Source organism: Cyanistes caeruleus, chromosome 28 (genome assembly GCF_971803275.1).
Source record: "Cyanistes caeruleus chromosome 28, bCyaCae1.hap1.1, whole genome shotgun sequence".
NCBI lineage: Eukaryota > Metazoa > Chordata > Aves > Passeriformes > Paridae > Cyanistes > Cyanistes caeruleus.
Window position 1 is genome coordinate 2725333 of NC_141728.1, and position 21291 is coordinate 2746623.

The window sequence follows — 21291 nt, forward strand, 5'->3', positions numbered from 1 at the left end:
AGGTGGGAAATTTGAGCCCAGAAAGGGGAATTTGGGTCCAGGAATAAATAATTTGGGCCCTAAAAAGAGGAATTTGGGTGCCCAGATGTGACATTTGCACCCAAAAAAGGGGGAATTTGGCTCCAAAAGGAACAGTGTGGCCCACAAGTGGGGTTTGAGCAACAGAAAGGGGAAGTTTAGACCTAAAAATGAGAGTTTAGTTTGAAAATAATGGGAGTCTGAGCCTAAAAGGTCAACCCAGGTGAGCCAATGGCAGCCGGGGAGAACTTTGGGGCAAAAAACGGAGATTTTCGATGAAAAAGGGGAGTTTGATCCAGAAAAAAAAGGAGTTTGTGTCCAAAAAGGAGAATTTGGGCCAAAAAATGAAAATTTGGGTGCCCAAATTTGAAGTTTGAACCAAAACAAGGGAAGTGGGGATCTAGTGGGAAACTTGGACACAAAAATTGGAATATGGGTCCAAAAGCAGAAATTTGGGCTGAAAAAAGAATTGGGGTGCTGAAACAAAGGGAAGTTTGGACCCAGAAGGGGAGTTTTGGCACTGAAAAGTGGAATTTGAGACTAAAAAACCAGAATTTGGTTGTTCAGGTGGGGAATTTGCACCCAAAAATGGGAATCTGGGTCCCAATATGGGGAATTAGGACCCAAAGAAAGGTGAATTTGGGAAGCCAGATGGGAAATGTGGACCCGGAAGGAGGAGTTTGCCTCCCAAAAGGAACAGTTTGGCCCAAAACTGGGCATTTGAGCAACAAAAAGGGGCAGTTTAGATCTAAAAATGAGAGTTTGGATTAAAACAATGGGAGTCTGATGCTAAAAGGACAACCCAGGTGAGCCAATGGCAGTCAGGGGGAAAATTTGGGGCAAGAAAGGGAGATTTGGGATGAAAAAGGGATTTGGGGCCAGAATGAAAGGGAGTTAGTGTCCAAAAAGGGAGAATTTGGGCCCAACAAACAGGAATTTGGGTCCTCAGGTGGGAAGTTTGTACCTGAAATTGGGACTTCTGGCCCAGGAAGGGAGAATTTGAGCCTAAAAAAGGAGGAATTTGGTTTCTCAGATAGGAAATTTGGACCCCAAATGGGAGTTTGGGTGCTGAAAGGGAGAATTTGGGTCTAAAAGTAGAAATTTGGGAACTCAGGTAGGGTATTTGAACACAAAGAGAAGAATTTGGGGCCAAAAATGGGGACTTTGGTCCCAAAAAAGGGAAATCTGTGTGCCCACACGGGAAATTTGGACCCAGAAGGGGGAATTTGGCTCCTAAAATGGAACAGTTTGGCCCAAAACTGGGGGTTTGAGCAACAAAAAGGAGCACTTTAGATGTAAAAATGAGAGTTTAGATTAAAACAATGGGAGTCTGATGCTAAAAGGTCAACCCAGGTGAGCCAATGGCAGCCAGGGGGGAAATTTGGGGCAAGAAAGGGAGATTTGGGATGAAAAAGGGGATTTGGGGCCAGAATTAAAGGGAGTTTGTGTCCAAAAAGGGAGAATTTGGACCAAAAAGGGTAATTTGGACCAAAAAGGGGTAATTTGGAACAAAAAGGAGGAATTTGGGCACTCAGGTGAGAAATTTGGACCCAAAAAGTGGAATTAAAATGAGAAAAAATAGGTATTTGAATGCCCAGATGGGAAATTTGGATCCAGAAGGGGAAATTTGGTGTTAAAAGGGAGAATTTTGGCCTAAAAAAGAGGAATTTGGGTGCCCAAATGGGAAGTTTGGACCAAAACAGGGGAATTTGGGATCTAGTGGGAAATAAGGACACAAAAAGCGGAATATGGGTTCAGAACTCAGGAATTTGGACCAAAAAAGGAGAATTGCGGTGCCCAAAAAAAGGGAAGTTTAGACCCAGAAGGGGGAGTTTCAGCGCTGAAAGGCAGAATTTGGGCCAAAAAAAGGTTGACTGGAAGGTCCCGGAGTGGCCCGGCTGGCTCAGGGATGAGGTTTCTCTTCACTCTGGTTTCCAGCCAGCAGATGTTTGTGGGGTTCACTGATTTTCTTCAGGAATTCCAGTCTTAGCAAGCGAGTAAAGAAATCAGGGAGGGACTCTCTCTCCCTGGTTTGCATTCCACAGTTTATTTCTGTGAAGGGGAATCCAAAGGGCGAAAGACAAAGGATTTGGGGTCTGGGGGTCTCTTTTAACAGGGTTTCTCGGAGGGAGGGAACATCACAGAGAGAAACAATTATTTTTCACAGCTAGTACATTTACAAACTTTCTACAAATCAAGGTTACACACCCCAAGATAAGAAATATCAGACACCAACTTCTTCAAATGGCCACAAAGGTGTAGGAGTATTCTCCACAGAGGGGCAGAGGGGCAGAGAGGGGGGCTTGGTTTCCTGGCAGCACAGGGGGGAAAGAAAGGGAAGGTGAGAATGCCCTCTCAGCTTCCACAGCTCAGAGGCATTCTGGGACAGGAAAAACAGAGTTACAAACTCCCGGGTTGGAAAGAAGGGTCTTTCTGCTGTCACCCCCACGCTTTCCCGGGCCACCGAAACTTCAAGCAGCTGGAAATGCCAGCAGGGTCTTATCTTTACTCTATCCAGCCTCTGGCCTGGAGCTGAGGAGAAAAACTTCAGTGACCATGGGAACCTGACTCCAGGGAAGCAATAGGAGAAAGAGAAGTGTGGGGGGGAATCACAACTAAAATAGGGGAAAAGATTCATTTCAAGCTATCAACTACTAACATCAGCTAACTTAACAACTTTCTAACAACTTTCCCACAACAAAAGGTGAATTTGGGTGCCCAGATAGGAAATGTGGACCCAAAAGGGAAAATTTGGCTCCTAAAAGGAACAGTTTGGCCTAAAGCTGGGGGTTTTAGCAGCAAAAAGGGGAAGTTTAGATGTAAAAATAAGAGTTTAGATTAAAACAATGGGAGTCTGATGCTAAAAGTGTGAGCCAATGGCAGCCGGGGGGGGAATTTGGAGCAAGAAAGGGAGATTTGGGATGAAAAAGGGGATTTGGGGCAAGAATAAAGGGAGTTTCTGTCCAAAAGTGGGAATTTTGGTCCCCAAAAATAGGAATTTGGGTCCTCAGGTGGAAAGTTTGTACCTGAAATGGGGACATTTGGGCCAGGAAGAGAGAATTTAGGCCTAAAAATGGGGAATTGCAGCACTCAGGTAGGGTATTTGGACTGAAAAAAAGAATTTGGATCCAAAAATGGGGACTTCGGTCCCAATAAAGGTGAATTTGGGTGCCCAGATGAAAAATGCAACCAGAAGTGGGAATTTGCTTCCCAAAATGATCAGTTTGTCCCAAAACTGGGGGTTTGAGCCACAAAAATGTTAGTTTAGACCCGAAAAGGAGATTTTATTTTAAAAAAATATTGAAGTCTGATGTTAAAAGGTCAACTCAGGTGAGCCAATGGCTGCCAGGGGGGGAATTTGGGGCAAGAAATGGAGATTTGGGATGAAAAAGAGGAGTTTGGGCCTGAAAAATAAAAGGGAATTTAGGTCCAAAAGAGAGAATTTGGGCTCAAAAGTGGGAATTTGGGGCCAAAAAAGAACATTTTGGGCACTCAGGTGTGACATTTGGACCCAAAATAGAGAATTTGGGCCTGAAAAGAGGGAAATTGAGCACTCAGGTGGAAAATTTTATATGCCAAAAGGGATATCTGGGTCCAAAAACCAGAAACTTGGACCAAAGAAAAGGGAATGCGGGTGCCCAGATGGGAAATGTGGACCCAGAAGGAGGAATTTGGCTCCTAAATGGGACATTTTGGCACAAAACTGGGGGTTTGACCAACAAAATGTGCCAATCTGGATCTTACAGGGGCAGTTTAGATCTAAAAAAAAAATGGAATTTGGGGCCAAAACAGGGAGTAATAAAACCCAAAGATTGTAATTAATTGATGTTAATGAAACTGAGGACATGATTATAACTTGAACCAGCCCCACGCTGGATTTGGGGCTGAGCCCAGGAGCCTCAGGCACTGAGAGAAGGGTGAAGAAGCTGCTCCAGGAGTCCAAAGGCAAAGTGCAAGTCCCTTGGAGCATCAGTGGCCCCAGGGAGGGCAGGGAGTGGCAAAGGCTCCCCAGGGAGTGGGGAGAGCAGATCCTGGAGGCCAGGGCTGCAGGGAGCCAAAGGCTGTGAGCAGGAACTGCAATGCTGAGCAAGCCCTGGCTGGCTGGAGGCAGCAGAAAGGCCAAGCCCTGAGCCCAGGCCTGGCACAGCAGGGCCTGTCCCTCACGGGGGGCTCGGGGCTGTTCCTGGGGCAGGGGGATGTGAGGGGCAGCAAGGACAAATGCCATCAACCTGTGGGACCCTGCAGATCCTCATGGAACCAAGGGCCAGCGTGAGCCAGCAGGGCCTGACGCAAACAAGAGGCCCCTGGGAGCCTGCGGGGCTGCAACAGCCCACAGCACTCCAGTGATGGCGGCAACCAAAGGCTCCTTGACTTGCCTTTGGTGCACGGGACAAACCCCAGCAGATATTCTCAAGGGACACAGGGGCAAAGAATATTCTTAGTTGCAAGGGACCCCCAAGGACCAGCAATTCCAGCTGTCAAGTGAATGGCCCACACAGGGATTGAAGCCACAGCCTCGCTGATATCAGCACCGTGCTCTGACCAACGGAGCTCAGAGGTGAAAACCGCACAGAATTTTACTGGCAAAGTACAGAGAACCAAGGAACTTGGGCAAAGCATTTAATACAACATCCAGTTGAACATAAAACACTTTCCACAGCAGTGACTGCATTAAGCTAGCCCATTTAACCTGGAAACCTTGAACCCTTGAGGTGTTAAGGTACCCAAAATCATTCACTGCAGAGCCAGAGAAGCACTGAGGAATGATCCTGGACACACAGGTCAGGGCAGGCACTTGTTTTTATTTAAATGCACAGGGAACAAACCTCTTACAGGTCTTTGTGTTTCAAAAGAAATGTAGATATTCATGTAGAAATACAAAAAGTAATACTACAGTATTTGTAAATCACACAACAACAGTAGAAAATGTTACCAATGAATAAATGCACAAACAGAGAATAATAAGGCTGAGATTCCAAAGAGTTACATTCAAAAGGCTCTTCAGCAGAAAAGAGAGAGTTTAATACTTCAGAAAATACAGAGTCATCAATTTTCTCAGGGCAGCCTTGAGCTCCTGGTTCCTCAGGCTGTAGATGAGGGGGTTCAGGGCTGGAGACACCACCGAGTACAGAACTGACACTGCCAGATCCAGGGATGGGGAGGAGATGGAGGGGGGCTTCAGGTTGGCAAAGGCTGCAGTGCTGAGGAACAGGGAGAGCACGGCCAGGTGAGGGAGGCAGGTGGAAAAGGCTTTGTGCCTTTGTCCCTGCTCAGAGGGGATCCTCAGCACAGCCCTGAAGATCTGCACATAGGAGAAAACAATGAACACAAAACAGACAAGTGCTAAGGAGGTAGTAAAAATGGAAACCCCAAGTTCCCTGAGGTGGGATTTGGAGCAGGAGAGCTTGAGGATGTGTGGGATTTCACAGAAGAACTGGCCCAGGGCATTGCCCTGGCACAGGGGCAGGGAAAATGTATTGGCTGTGTGCAGCAGAGCACTGAGAAAGCCACTGGCCCAGGCAGCTGCTGCCATGTGGGCACAAGCTCTGCTGCCCAGGAGGGTCCCGTAGTGCAGGGGTTTGCAGATGGACACGTAGCGGTCGTAGCACATGATGGTCAGCAGGAAATACTCTGCTGAGATGAAGAAAAGAAAGAAAAAGAGCTGTGCAGCACATCCTGAGTAGGAGATGGTCCTGGTGTCCCAGAGGGAATTGTGCATGGCTTTGGGCACAGTGGTGCAGATGCAGCCCAGGTCAGTGAGGGCCAGGTTGAGCAGGAAGAAGAACATGGGGCTGTGCAGGTGGTGGCTGCAGGCTATGGCACTGATGATGAGGGTGTTGCCCAGGAGGGCAGCCAGGGAGATGCCCAGGAAGAGGCAGAAGTGCAGGAGCTGCAGCTGCCGCGTGTTTGCCAGTGCCAGCAGGAGGAAGTGGCTGAAGGAGCTGCTGTTGGACATTTCTTCACTCTGGACATGGTGGACTGTTGAAAGAACACATTGAAAAGCTGGGACAGGTTTCCTTAAGTCGATTCTATGCTATTTTCTTACAAATTTACTCAAAATTACTTCTCTTTCTTTGGGGAAATTTTTCTCAATTTTTGACTTATTTTTGAGCTGGAGTTTTGCTGCTAATTTACTGTTCCTATTTCTGAAGGGGCAGAAATCCTCTTTCAGCATTGCTCTCAGCCTGAGCACTGGGGAGCCCAGAGGGAAATCAGGGCTCCCTGTGCCCCAGGGCACTCAGACCTGCTGGTCCCACACAGGTGCCCTCTGATCATTACACCTCCCTCTGTTTCAGGGTGGCTAAACATAAAACATGCTTGAAAAATAAAGCAGCCTCTTTAAAGGCTCCAATTTGAAAATAAATTTCCCTAGACTCCTTTTTGTCTCAGTGCAGCTGGACAGGGAGGGATACCCAGGGCTGGTCAGGCTCTCTGCCTGAGGTTGTGCCTATTGGGAGCTGTTTCTCTCTATCCAAGCCTTGTCCCTGCCAGTGCTCCCGAGCCCAGCCCAGCCCTGGGGGCTCAGCTCTGCCCTGCACACCCCTCCCAGCACAGGCACTGCCCAGAGCCATCTCCCTGCCAGCAGGGCCTTAAGGGCAGCTCAGACAAACAGAGATGCTGCAAGCCAAGGTGCTGCTGCTGCTGGCTGTGGCTAGAGGAGGCTGAGGAGGCACTTTGGGAGGGAGAGCTGAGGCAGCTCTGCTGATGCCCAGGGTGACAGTGCAGGAGTCTCAGTGACACAGACCAAGCTGACAGCCCCTTGCCCTTTCCTTTAGGAGAAAGCCGAGAGCAGCCCTGGCCATGCAGCACCATCTCCACAGCAGGAGGAATCTGCCCTGATGGGGGTCGCTCCTTCCCCCTCCAACTTCTCCCCAGCGCCCACGGGGAGCTCCCAGGCAGGCTGAGAGCTGGCCCTGGCAGGTGGCAGATGCCCTGGCCTGGCAAAGAGCCCTCAGGGCTGCAGGAGCTGCTCTGCAGGACAGCCCTGGGCAGCCCTGGCTGCAGCCCCAGCTTCAGCCCCTGCAGCCGTCCCTGGCAGCAGGAGCCGTCCTGCCCTGTCCCTCTGAGGGTGCCCAGGGCAGCCCCGCTCTGCAGCACATCCTCCCCAAACCACAAACGGCAGCAGAGCCATCCCTACAGTCATGTCAGTGCTGTCATGGGGCAGCTTTAGGAGATCCCCACAGCCAGAGACTTACTGTGCCAGCAGCTGGGAGCATTTCTCCATGAAGAAGCTCAGACTTGTCCTTCCAGTTGCTTTAAGGCACCCAGGTACCTGCAGGCAGCACCCTCAGCCCTGCTGGGCTGGGAGAAAAGCTGCTCATCAGGAGAAATGCCTTTTTGAAGCTCTTCTTGGTTGCCAGGAGCTGCCTCTGTGCCAGGAGCTCAGCCCAACTCAGCAACAGCACCAGGATTTTAATGACCCTCTCAGGGCTTTGGTGTTGTTTCCACCAGACTCAGTCCCTGAGAGAGTGTTCAAAAAACTTCTCAAGAAGTTTAACTCAATGTTAAATTGGCACCCCAATTTAAAGTTTCAATTCAAAGTTTCTTGAAGTTTTAATGGGTGGGGAAAGTGTCCCCAGGTTCCAGGGAGAGCAGAACACTGCAGGCACTGATGACAGCTGGGGACAAGCAAGGGAAAGGTGTCTCTGGTGCTGAGCAAAGCTGGATGTGTTTCAGGAGTGCCAAGGGCCAAGGGCTGAGCCCCAGCCCCTGGCAAGGCAGATGCTGTCCCTCCCTCATTGCTCAGGGCTCTTCCCGGGCCACTGGCATGTGGGGATGTGCAATGCCAAGGGCAGCACCATGGGGCGGCCCCTGCCAGGCTGCTGAGCAGGGACAAGGAGGCAATGAGGCCCCAGGGCTGCCAGGGTCACTTGTCTCCTCCTCATGGCTCAGGCCCAGGCCCAGCAGCCATGGCCAAAGGGCTGCACAAGTTGCCTCTGGCAGGGCCTTGCAGCTGCTGCCCATCCCTGTGCCCTCTCCAGCCCAGGCTGCCCTACGGTGTCCATGCCCTGCGCCTCTGGCCCTGCAGGCTGTCGTCATCCCCAGGCTGCCCCAGCTCGCTGGGCCCTTCCTTTGTTGACAGCTCTGCGTTCTGCCTGCCTCTGCCTGGCCACACAAAGCCTTGGCTGTTCCACACTCCTTCTGGGGGATGTGTTGCACCACAGCCCTGCCCTGGGACACAAATTCCTCTCTTCTTGGGTCCTGTCTACACCTCTCCAGAAGATCTGGGTGGCATTATTTCTTTCTCAGGCTGTTTCATATAATCAAGAAGAGCTCAAACATCTCTGAAGCCACCCTTCAAACCCTCTCAGGCTACTCCAGTTCTCAGTCTTCACACCACTGAGCCCAGGGCCCTCAGTCTCTATGGGTCATGTGCTTGAGGCCTCCTGATCTGATCTTGTGAGATTTTTGTGTCCTTTCAAGGTCTTTTCAGATTGAAACATTGTGGTAATTTTCCAAGAAAAATTGAAATCTTTTACAGGCCGTTAGTGGCAGAGGAAAGGTCATAGCCTTTAAGATGATCAAGGATAAATTCAGATTTGATAGAAGAAAGAAATATTTTATGATGAGGTTGACAAGATGGGAACAGGTTGTCCATGGGAGTGGATGTCCCATCCCAAGAAATGTTCAAGGTCAGGAGCTTTGACCATCTGTTCCAGTGGGAGCTGTGCCTTCCCACAGCAAGGGGGCTGCAGTAAATGATATTTTAGGGCCACTACAATTTATAAAACAAAAGATAAAAAATTACTTCAAGCAGAGTTCTGGTACCTCCTCATTAAAGACTCCTCAAGGGGCTGAGTGGTGGAGCTTTCCTGCATGACCTTGCCAGCTGAGCATGGGGAGCTCTGCCCCAGGGTCTGAGATTCATGATGGAAATCCACAAAGGGCATTTGGGGAATGTGCAAGATTTCCCATGGGATGTCTAAGAAGGGACCCCAGGAAGGGAAAGGCTGGGCAATTGTCATGATTCGCAAGGTGGGATTTGTGATGTAGTTTTTTTATTCGGTCTTAGACTACAAAAGATTATCAGCAAACCAAGGACTCAAACAGCAAAACACACTTTATTGAGTGCTCATCAGCACTAATATGCAATAGAGGGGAAAGAGGAGAAAGCAAAGCATAAGGAAAAGAGAGTAAGGGGATTATAGCTACCAATGTCAAAGTCCACTCAGCCGTCCAACAACGCAGAGTCTTCTGTCTGTTGGGGAGATCTCAAAGGAAGGTAAATTTGGGGTGTGATTTTATAGTCTTTTGCAAAGGGAGGGGCATAGGGCCAAAACCAGAGGAGATCGATGATCATTGTGATGAATTCCATTGCAAACCTCCCGAGGTCCCTCCCAGGAGGAGTCCCTGTGCATTTCCCTCCCCCATGGCTCTGCCCTTGCTGATCCAGCAGCTGTGGGGCAGCAGAGCTGGGGCACTGCAGGGACAGGGCTGCCTCTGACAGGGCTCTTGTGCTTTAGGAATGGTGCTCTCCAATTCACCACTCCCACTAAAAACACCACGTGTCTCCCCAGATTTATATTCGCACTGTTATAGATACATATTAAAATACTGGCTTTTCACAAGGATTCAGATGAATGCTGTATGTATCACGTTCCAATGGCTTTGCTGTAACAGTCGATAGAGGATGTTTGAACTGTCTGCTCAGTTGGGATAACTCCAGTGAACAGATGATGGGGACCCTGCTGCTATCAACACTCAGCGGCTGTGCAAAGAAGGAGCCAAGGCCCAAATTCAAAGGGGAGAAGAAGAGGATTAAAACCACAAGCCAAGACACAGGCATGCTGTAAAAAGGCAGACCCAAGGAGTGGCCATGCTAAACAGTTCCTGGGAAATGTAAAGTAGTTAATGGAAAAGTTTGAATATGCATAAACTCTATGAATATGCATCAGGTTGTATCACACTGTATTAGGAACAGCAAAGCATGATTGGGACTCTCTATTGGGCAGGACAAGAGAGCCAGATTTATTATTCCAGATCTTCTTTTATAGACAGGTCCGAGAAGGTCCAAGAGGTAAAACTCTCATTGGTCAATAAACCAACACATCACCATCCCTGGACAATTAGGAACAAGACCCCTTGTTTGTTTCTTGCGAGGAAACAACAAGGATCCAAACAACACCTGCCAAGGTTGTTTTCCTTCCCCAAGGACTGTTTGGATTCCTCCTTATGATTTCTCAGCCCAGAGTGAGAACTTTATGGGACTCAGTTTCACACAGGCTCAAGCTAATGTCCGAAACCTAAAAATCTCTTCTTTGACCAATGTCAGTTCCCACCAAATTGATGCAATATAAATGGGATATAAAGGGTGTTTCCAGAACACCAGGGGTGCTCTTGGCAGAGCGCCAAGCACCCAGCCCTTTTAACCCTTTGCTTTATTGTCTTTGTTGCCTACTGTCTGTTTTATTAAACCTTTTAAAACTGACCAGGAAAGTGAATGTCATCTTTCCCAGTGGTCCAGTTCTGTATAAAAGAATGGCCTCAAATGGCAGCTTTCAAGAAAATGTCCTAGGTTGATGTTTCCCGTGCTGGTGACACTCTTTTAAACGCAGCCTGCTGCCCTAGCTCTCTGCTGCTGTTCCATGGACAGAGGTTGTTGTCTCTTACCCCTTCCCATGGGCAGGCTGCTGTTCAGCCATCTCCAGGACAGCAGGGCCCCATCCCACCTCACTGGAACCTGGGAAGGCAAAACCCAGCGCTCCAAATATCCCCCCTCCTCCTTCTTCCCACACATTTGGCCCTGGCACTGGGGTTTGCTGCTGGTTGCCGCAGGAAAAGGAGACCCCTGTGACACTCTGGGGCCCGTGAAACCAAGGCAACCCTTGTTTCCTTGAAACACTGTGGGGCCTGGTGGAACTAAGGCTCCATTGTGACACAGCAGGGCCCCTGGAGCCAAGGCACTGCTGGGACACTGCAGATCCAAGGAGACCATTGTGACACCGAGGAAGCTCATGAAACCAAGGCTCCATCGTGACACCTCAGCAGCAAGGAGACCATTGCTGAGAGCACGGAACCTCACGCAACCAAAAACACCATTCTGACACCGTGGGGCCCCAAGGAATCAAATATCCACTGTACACTCTGGAACCTCATGGAACCAAAAACACCATTCTGACACCGTGGGGCCCCAAGGAATCAAATATCCACTGTACACTCTGGAACCTCACACAACCAAAAACACCATTCTGACACCGTGGGGCCCCAAGGAATCAAATATCCACTGTACAGTGTGGAACCTCACACAACCAAAAACACCATTCTGACACCGTGGGGCCCCAAGGAATCAAATATCCACTGTACACTGTGGAAACTCACACAACCAAAAACACCATTCTGACACCATGGGGACCCAAGGAATCAAATATCCACTGTACACTCTGGAACCTCATGGAACCAAAAACACCATTCTGACACCGTGGGGCCCCAAGGAATCAAATATCCACTGTACACTGTGGAACCTCACGGAACCAGAAACACCATTCTGACACCGTGGGGCCCCAAGGAATCAAATATCCACTGTACACTGTGGAACCTCACACAACCAAAAACACCATTCTGACACCGTGGGGCCCCAAGGAATCAAATATCCACTGTACACTCTGGAACCTCACACAACCAAAAACACCATTCTGACACCGTGGGGCCCCAAGGAATCAAATATCCACTGTACACTCTGGAACCTCATGGAACCAAAAACACCATTCTGACACCGTGGGGCCCCAAGGAATCAAATATCCACTGTACACTCTGGAACCTCACGCAACCAAAAACACCATTCTGACACCGTGGGGCCCCAAGGAATCAAATATCCACTGTGTGAAAAACGAGGTTCACGTAATTTTTATAGAATTTAAAAGTTTAATAAAAAAGACAATTAGGAGAAAAAAATAAAGTGAAGGATAGAGATCCAGCCGGGTGTCTCTGCATTCAGCCAAGAGAGCACACCTTACTAACAAAGGATTGTCCCTTAAAAACAGAACCCTACTACATATCCATAAATTCTCATCCATATCCATACACTCTCATCCATATTCATACATTCTTCTTAGGATCTTTGGTGTTCTTCTGGTTAGTTTTCTCTTGCCCCCTTCCCAATAGATCAATATTCTTGGTGCCATCGAGATTTATAATTCTCTGATACCAGAAATGCAATAAATTCGTCCCCCCAGAGTTCTGGGCACTGCTGTCTTCATCTGGATAAGAGAGTTTACAAATGCAGGAGTTCTTTAGCTATTTCTATTTTTTCTCAGTCTTTGGGTTATACAAACAAAAGCAGTTTTTATTTTAATACTATGCCATAGCCTAACATATATCTATTATACTACTATTTCTAAATTTCATTAATAACAGAAATAAAGAAAACTCTATTAATACAACAAAATTTCTCATTCTTATACACATAACATTCATTTTAATATTTGCGAAAAGCCAACAATATAAAATGTATCTATAACGCACTGTACACTGTGGAACCTCATGGAACCAAAAGTCCATTGTGACAGAGCGAGGCCTCGTGGAACCAAGCAGTGCAAAGGTCTAGAACATTCCTTGCAGGGTTCTGCCCTAGGGCACGGGAACCTCATTGGTGGCACCTTGGGCTCGGCACACACTTGACGAGTATCTCTGTTCCCAGCAGGAAAACTTGGGAGTTTTCCATGGCTTCAAAGGAAAGGAAAAGGAGAAAACCCCTGTTTGCCTGAGTGCAGCCAGTTCTCTGTGGGAGCTGGGCAGTCAGAGTTAAGGATTGATTGAAGGCTGTGGGAAACATCGAGTGAGGTTCTGGCAAAGAGAACAGGATTGTGGGTAGAGTTATGTTAATCTGTTAGTTCTGTGTAAGGTTATGTTTGGAGTTCTCGTTAACGATTGGATAAGGATGTTTGACATCTATGGTAGTGTTTGTGGTTCTCCTTCATGACTGCTTACTTGTGTAATATATATATATATATATTTTGATTTGTGACCCATTGCCCTGTCTCCTGAGTTTGACCCCCTACCGTGTACGACTTCCACCCTTTGTTATTTTATCTGTTATTAAAGTTCTTTATTTTCAGGCAGCCCAGTCACGCCCGTCCTTATTCTTTGCCACGCAACTCCCGGCTGGTGCGGTCCTGAGGTCACCAACGCTGTATTGCAACAGTTCTGCAGCAAAGCAGGTCCCAGGGTGTCCTGATGGGACACTTGTGGTTGGCTTCTTTTTCCCCCTGGGACTGAGATTGATGAGGGAGAGGCAGTTTTCTCTTGTTGGACTTGGTTGTTTATTCTTCTCTTCTCTACATGACATGGATACAGGCTACAAGGAGCTACGTGCACTAAGATAGAAAGGTGCCAAATGGCTAACAAAGAACTTCTTCAAGGTTTTTTATATGTCCATTTACCCAATTAACAAACGCCAAGTAAATTATTTTCTTTAGTGACCCAATGATCCAACACCTGTGTGCTGCACTGCGGCACTTTTTATCCAATCACTTACTACTACCCAAAAACCTCTAGAAGAAGAAGATGAAGAAGAAAGAGGAAGGAAGAAGAGACAACACCCTAGATCCTCCATCTTGTTCTTTGTTTTCTAAACTACTTTAAACCATGAACTTTAACTTTTTCACCCAGTGACTTAAGAAAACTCAATAATTTACACACTCTCACTCTTATTTTTTCTATTTAACAGTTGTTTTCATGGTGTTATATGAAATTCAGAGCTTTCTTGGATGTCAGAGCCAGGAATCAGAGCTAAGGGCACACACTCTGTGTCTCTGACTCCAGCACCAGGTGAGGGAGGACAGACAGGATGGAGAATGTGGAGCAAGGTTCCCCACTCTGTCTCACACCTCAAGGCACAGCTTCTCTGAGCAGGCCAGGCCTTCTGAGGAGAGACCCTGGCTCAATATCAATTCCAAATGTTGCTGTCACCTCTTCTCCAATGACAGAAGTGATAAAAGCATCCAAAGTCACTCTTTAAAATAGGAATGTGTATTTCTCAGACTATCTTAGAAGCTCTGTGAAATATTTCTCCAGAGCTGCAGTAGGAAACCTTCCTGATGAACTGCCCTGGAGCAGAGGGAAATGCAGGCAGAGCCAGGCTTTGTCAGGACTTGCTGGAGCCCAGTGAGCCCCGGGGTGCATTTGGTGCTGAGCCCTTGAACCCCAGAGCCTGAGAGGAGATTGCACAAACTTTTCCAGGAGTCCAAGTCAGAAGAAAACCCCAGGTGTCTCCAAGCATTAATGGGTCCCACTGGGGTCCAGCCCCAGCACAGGCTCCTCATGGGCTCCTTGGAGGAGAGAATTGGAGGCCTTGATTGCCCAGAAACCTCTCAGAGTCCCAGTGTGGGAACAAGAAAGGAAAGTACCATAAAGAACTGAAGCACCCAGAGGCATTGATGAGCTCCACAGAGTGTTGTTCCTGACAAAGGCTCTCAAGAGACTAATTAAAGCAGATAATTGGAGGCCATGAGTGCACAAACCTCTCAGAAACTGCAAGGCAAGAGCAGAGCCCCAAGTCCTTTGAAAAAGCTGCAGTCCCTGGGAGCATTGAGGAGCCCCCCAGGGCCATTCCTGGCCAAGGCTCCCCAGGGACTCGTCCCAGCAGATCCCTGAGGCTCCTGGGATGTGGGGGGATGCTGAGGGCAGGACAAGGGGGTGACAGTGGCCAGCCTTGCTGGGGCTGTGCCAGGAGGCCCCAGGGCCTCAGGACCAGGTGTCTCCTCACAGCCCTTGCTGGCACAGACCCTGCTGTGGCCCAGGGCACCAAGACTTGGCTTCTCTTTGTTCCCACCTGTCATCTCTGCCTCCCATTTCCTGCTCTAACTGGAACCTGGGGACACTTTCTCAGCCGTGTCCCTCAGTGGGACCCATCAACGGCATCAGCAACTTTGGAGTTTGATTATGACTGAATTCTCCAGAGGTTTTGTCACAAACCCTGGCTCTGCCTTGATTTCCCTCTGCTCCAGTGCAGCTCATCAGGAAGGTTTGCAACTCCAGTTATGGAGAATGGGTTTGGGTGCCACAGCAACCGGGAGAAGTTCCAGTTTCCTTGGAAAAACTGGGGAGGACTGGGACACACTGGGGAACACTGGGAATGCTGTGGGAGACACTGGGACATACTGGGAGTGATACTGGGGAGGGCTGGGACAAGCTGGGAACACGAGGAATGCTGAGGGGGAACCAGGGTGGGTTGGGATGGACTTGGGGGTACTCTGGGACATACTGGGACAGACCAGGACACACTGGGAGTGATACTGGGGGATACTGGGACAAACTGGGGACACTGGGAACACTGTGGGAAAAACTGGGGGACACTGGGGAGTTGGATGGATGACACTGGGGGCAACCGGAAGGGAATGGGAATGAACTCAGGTGTATTGGGAGGGCCTGGGCTCTACTGGGAGGGTCTGGAGGGGCACTTGGAATGAACTGGGCTGTACTGGGAGGGACTGGAAGGGTTGAGTTTGCCGTTCCCGCCTCTGCCATCACCCATTGGCCAAAGCTCCTGCCAATCACAGCCTTCGGCCAATCAGCTCTGGGCATCAGGGACTCGGGGGCGGGGCCGACAGTCGGCGCCGTTTTTCCTTTTTGCCTCTCACTCCCGTCATGCCCCGCGCCCCGATAGAGCCCCATTGGAGCCGGGACTACAACGCCCGTCATGCCCCGCGCTCCACAGAACCCCGGGATCGCCCCCATCTGTCCCGTAAGTGTCTCCCAGACCATCCAGGATCCCTGAGTGCCCCCTCAGCGCCCATTCGGGACCCCCAAAGCGTCCCGGATCCCCTGAATGCTCCCGACCCCACAGATGTCCGTTACAGCCACTTCTGGGAATTCATCTCCTGTCATTCCCCGCGGCCTCTGAGCCCCTCAGAACACAGTTCCGAGACTAAAATTACAGCCGTGACCCTCCCCCAAAATACCTGCCATGCCCCGCGCCGTAAAGAGCCCGCTTAGAGCTCCCCAGGCTCCCCCCAAGTGCTCCCCAGCCGTACACGTTCCCCCCGAGGACCTCCAGCCACGGCTCGGACACAAAAGTGTCCCCCAAGGGCCTTCCCGGACCCCCATGGGCCCCTTCCGAGCCACTTCCGGGACTACAGCTCCCATTATGCTCCGCGGCGCACATAGAGCGCCATTCCAGCTGTGACTCCATCTCCCGTCATGCCCCACGCCCCACCGACCGACATTGGAGCTGTGCCTGGAACTCCCGTGATGCTCCGCGGTGCCGTTACACCGTATTATACCCGCGCCTACAACTCCCATCATCCCCCGCGGCCCAGAGAGCCCCGTTAGAGCCCCCCAAGTGCCCGCCCGGACCCCGAAGCGCCCCCAGATTCCCCTCCCTGACCTCCAAGTGCCCCCCTGGACCCCCAGGTGCTGCCCCGGACCCCGAATCGTCCCACAGAATCCCTAAGTGCCCCTCCCAGTGCTCACCCGGCTCCCCCAAGCGTCCTCCAGACCCTGAAGTTCTCTCTGAATTCCCTCCCCTGACCCAAAACTGCGCCAAATGTGCCCCAGAAATGTCTCCATAGACCCCAAAGAAATAAAAATTGGACTAATTAGCATAAAGTGGGAGAAATAGTGGTCAATTCATTAGCGAAGAGAATTTTGTTACTTAGAACCAATGAGCAATAATTGTTTAGTTGCTAAAAAGTTATGAATTCTTTTATGGAAATATAAAATTTGGTAGTGAAAACATTGAATAATATAATTATTAAAAATATATATAGTTTTATTAAATAATTATATTTAATTATAAAAAAAAATAAAAATATTTCCAGTGTTTCAAAAGTTCAAGTCCTTTTTATTCCTTTCTAGTGTTTTGAAAAGTGTTGTTCCTAACATATTAGTCCGGGACCTCGGTATAACAAAGAAGGAGGGCTGTATAATTCCTAAGGTACAAGTTCCTTTCCACTTTTGGGGTAATTCACTCTATGTTCTTTGTCCACAAATCCAATATATTCCATCAGGGGCTTTCCCTTTGTTACTTGTTGTACCTGGTTGTTCCCAATAAAATTTTAGGTTACTGATGGATTGGTAAGGGTTGGCTCCAGAACTTTTATACTGACACAAATCAATATGGTTATCCCACTCACAATTAGTTTCTTTCATTATTCCCCAGTATCCAGCAGGAGTTTTTGGTTGCCAGGTTTTTGTATTGTTCTCTGAATTTGCTCCTAGGGTAGATGTACAAGGGGTATATTCTACCACTTCATTGTATTTCTTTCCTTCTCGATTTACACAAACTGTCCCAATTACTTGGTGACTCAAAATCCATCCTCCAGGTTGTTTTAATGTCTCGCAGATTTGAGTATGGTTCCATTTTAAAAATTGCTCTGGAGCTGAACTCTCACCTCTCCATGGCCACCTCTCAGCCATCCTGAGCCCCGCACAAACCCAGCATTTGGATAATCCTAGTTCTGTAGCAATCTCTTGCATCAAATCTACAAAAAGGGTTTTAGTTGTAGTTGGCAAATCCCAGTCGCTATATTGTTCTTTTAATTGTTTATACAATTGATTCAATTCTTCTAATTCTTTCTCTGGAATCTTTTTCACACTTTTCTCTATTTCTTTTTTCTCTTTTAATGCTATATTTATATTTGGCTCATTCTCATTTTTGTCTTTCTCAAAACAGAAGAATTTTTCATATTGAGGACAGATTTGATCATTATGAGGATACGGAGCTCGTCCCTTAAATCCCAGATTTTTTCCTACCCAATACATTTTCCTATTTTTAACACAGATGTCCAGAAAATTCTTGTGACTGTAACAGGCCACATTACCATATGAATGTGCTACAAACACAGATTCCATCTTATCTTTGATCCTTTGATTACATTTGTCACATGGGTTGGAATTACTGATACTTTGTTTTTGCATAGTTTGCTTCCTTGTGGCTGGCCCTTGTGCTGCTTCCCATTCAGCTTTAGAGCTTTGGCCCATCACCAAAGGTATCATCATAAACACAGTGAAAGTAATCCTCAGCACTTTTAACTTTCTGCCTTCCTCAGGGCCCCTTGGGTTGCAGCCAAGGGCCGAGGTGCCAGTCCTCTTGGGAGCAAAGTTTAAATCCTGGGATCTCGCCATTGACTCGTTCCATCTCACCGCTACCTTTGGTCTCATCATATTCACCTGAGCCATTTTAGTGGTTGGTTTCAAGAATGGCACAGATTTTGCAGCATCGACTTATCCCTTCCTTTGGGCTAGCCTGCTATTTATTCATTTCCTTTTAAAGCCAAAACTTACCTGTATAAACCAAATGTACTAAATTATCAAAGCTCTAGAGATGTGCCAACTACAACTTCAATTTATGACCCAACTGGTCAGGTTATCTTCTTTTCTGGACGCTGGGGTGATTGTTACACCTTCATCACCACCAACAGGCACACTTACGATGCCAGTTTTTATCAGAAATGTGTCTGTGGCACGGTACACAAATCTCTTCTCCACAGCAGAATTATTATATTGTATTATTATATAATTATATTATTATAGAATGTTAATTATAATGCTCTGGATTATAATATTATGAATTGTTCTCTCTTTTACCCATTCAAAAGCTAATACAGCGAGGATTCTTTGGTCCAAATTCTCTATTAATCAAACAGCTGCATCCAGAGATCCATCCTTGTGTCTCAAAGATATTCCTAAAAAATCACTAAAACACTTTCCCAAAGTTAACTGATGAAGCACACGATGTAAACAAGCTGAGCATATCAATTGTCTTTCTCTTTCATTTACTCTGGTTGCTCTCCACCATGAATCAAGGCAATTATTACAAACAACATGAATCCATGGGCGACACTCTAAACCGTGCTTAGTACAACTCCATAGTGTTATTTGTTCTTGTGCCTTTTTGGTAATAGATGTTACTAGTTTCTTCCTATGGAGTTGTAATTCACTGACAAAATCTATTAATGTTATTCTCTGAGGGAGTGTTAAAATATTTTCAATCCGTCTCGGTTGTTCCCACAGATCCAAAAAGCGTCGGATTCTTTCCCACCTGCGTTGTTCTGCGTCCGGATTTAATGGAGTTCCTGTCAGCAGCCAATCCAGAATGCCTGTTTTCTCTAATGGATTAAAGTTAGTTGCAATCATAAAGCACAAACTCTTTACTGATTAATTATCAGAAGAAATCTTATTGTATCCACATCACACTTGTATTACTCTCTGTTGCTCTTGCAGTGTCCTTAAAGCCACCATTCATTCTGAGCAGTAAGCTAAATAAACAAATGCTCTCTGTGCTTGATCTTCTATTCTAAATTGCTGCAGGTGAGTGTTAATGCTAACTTGTGCTGAAGCCCAATTGCCCAGTCTGAAGTCCCTCTCCACCCTGCTAAAACATTGTATACAATTGATTACAAAAGCTCCATCTCCTTGGTCCCAGGGTCCAGCTGTCCTATACCGATGTCGTTGTCTTATCCTTTTAATTCTTATCGCTTCACACCGCTCACGTTTTGCTATACAGGAAGGGGCACACAAATGACCCTGTTTGCTACAACCCTGTTGAAATAAAGAAACCACTTTCTGTGGGATGACAGTTTCTGATTTTTCTGCACTAAGGGTATCTTGGATATCCTGGGGTGGTGTTATTCTTTCTACATGTGGATGGCACACTGAGCGTATTGCAGGATTACGTGAAATCCAGAGGCAAAAACGATTTTTCATGTGACCTTTGGCCTGTGGGCACCCAGCACTCTCCTCAGCCATGTGTTGATCAGTTACAAGTTCATTTTAGGCTGTTTTCTTTTCAGACTTTCGCAAAATGATTCCATTTGTTTTAACTCTTTTTCAATTTTACTTTTAGGTCTCCTGGTGTCAAAATAATTTTCCAGTTTTTATTTGCTATAGGTCCTTTTACCCGTGAATCATGAGTGCAGCCTTTTTCTGCTGTTCAAACTGCGGTTTCTGTGGTTAAAGAACAAGAAATGGTCCTTCCCACCGAGGTTCTAGACTTTCCCCTTTCCAGCATTTTATCAATACATATTGTCCTGGTTGAATAGAATGTATTGGGAAGTCAAGGGGAGTTGTCTGAGCTAAAATGCCTTTTTCTCTCAACTCTCTCAAATTTCTGGCAATGGTTGTAATATATCCCTGGATGGTTTTGTCCCCGACTAGTGAAGGATTCATCATCATGCCTTGGGGATAAGGCAATCCATATAACATCTCATACGGTGAAATCCCTGTTTCAGAGTGGGGCTTGGTTCTAATATTTAACAGAGATAAAGGAAGACACCTGGTTCACAGCAATTTGGTTTCTGTAATTTTTAGTTAGTTTCTGTTTTATAGTTTGATTCATCATTTCAACTCGTCCTGAGCTCTCAGGATGCCCCGGGGTGTGATATTCCCAAGTAATTCCTAACGCCTGACTTAAACTTTTGATTACCCCTGAAGTGAAGTGAGTACCCTGATCTGAATCTATACCTTGTACTAATCCAAATCTTGGGATAATATGTTCCAACAAAATTTCTGCTACTGTTTGAGCTGTAGCTCGAGCTGCAGGATACGCTTCCAGCCACTGAGTTAATTGATCTACTATAACTAATAAATATTTCCATTGGCCCATTCTGGGTAGTTCAGTAAAATCCACTTGAATCTTTTCAAAAGGCCTGTAGGCCATCTGAGGGCCTCCAGAAAACGACTCCTTAGCGCCCTTTTATTTACTTTTTGGCAAGTTATACATCCCGGGGTAACTTGTTTTCCAATCTCAAATATTCCAATACACCCATCAAATTTTAGGAATTGATCACAAAGTGCTCTTGTTCCCCAGTGAGTCTGTCGATGTAAGTTGTCAAGGATCTGTTGGGCCAGAGACTTTGGTATCATATTCCTACCATCAGGAAGAGTCCATTGTCCTTCCTTAAGAGTGGCTCCCAGTCCCTTTATAGCTTCTACTTCTGCCTCAGAAAAAGATGGTGTTTCATTTTGTATTTCTACTTCCTGAAAAGTCATAATTACACTTTTGTTCTCCTTTAGGGATGCTTTCTTTGCCTCTTCATCAGCAAAATTATTTCCCTGTGTCTTAATATCTCTCCCCCTCTGGTGGCCTTTTACATGAACTCCTGCTGTCTTTTTTGGACCTTCCAAAGCTTCGAGTATCTGAATTATTAACCCTTGATGCATTAATTCTTTCCCCTGAGTATTTATAAGTCCTCTTTCTTTCCAGATGTTTCCAAAGGTATGCACTACTCCAAAGGCACATTTGGAGTCTGTATAAATAGTCCCTTCCCCATCTCTCAATAACTGCAATGCAGGTGACAGTGCCTAGAGCTCACAGGCTTGTGCTGACCAGGACGG

General features: G+C 47.2%; 1 protein-coding gene and 2 long non-coding RNA genes across 4 annotated transcripts in view; 2 read left to right on the forward strand and 1 right to left on the reverse strand.

Annotated features, from left to right (window-relative positions):
* The window catches only part of LOC147649040 (uncharacterized), a 636047-nt gene that overhangs the window by 133425 nt on the left and 481331 nt on the right, over window positions 1-21291 (reverse strand). The gene's annotated exons all lie outside the window — the stretch shown is intronic.
* Window positions 16830-19102, forward strand: LOC147649042 (uncharacterized). The gene is made up of 2 exons (XR_015279676.1): window positions 16830-16891; window positions 18970-19102. It is a non-coding gene; the product is annotated as an uncharacterized LOC147649042 (long non-coding RNA).
* Window positions 19198-19529, forward strand: LOC147649043 (uncharacterized). The gene is made up of 2 exons (XR_015279684.1): window positions 19198-19266; window positions 19382-19529. It is a non-coding gene; the product is annotated as an uncharacterized LOC147649043 (long non-coding RNA).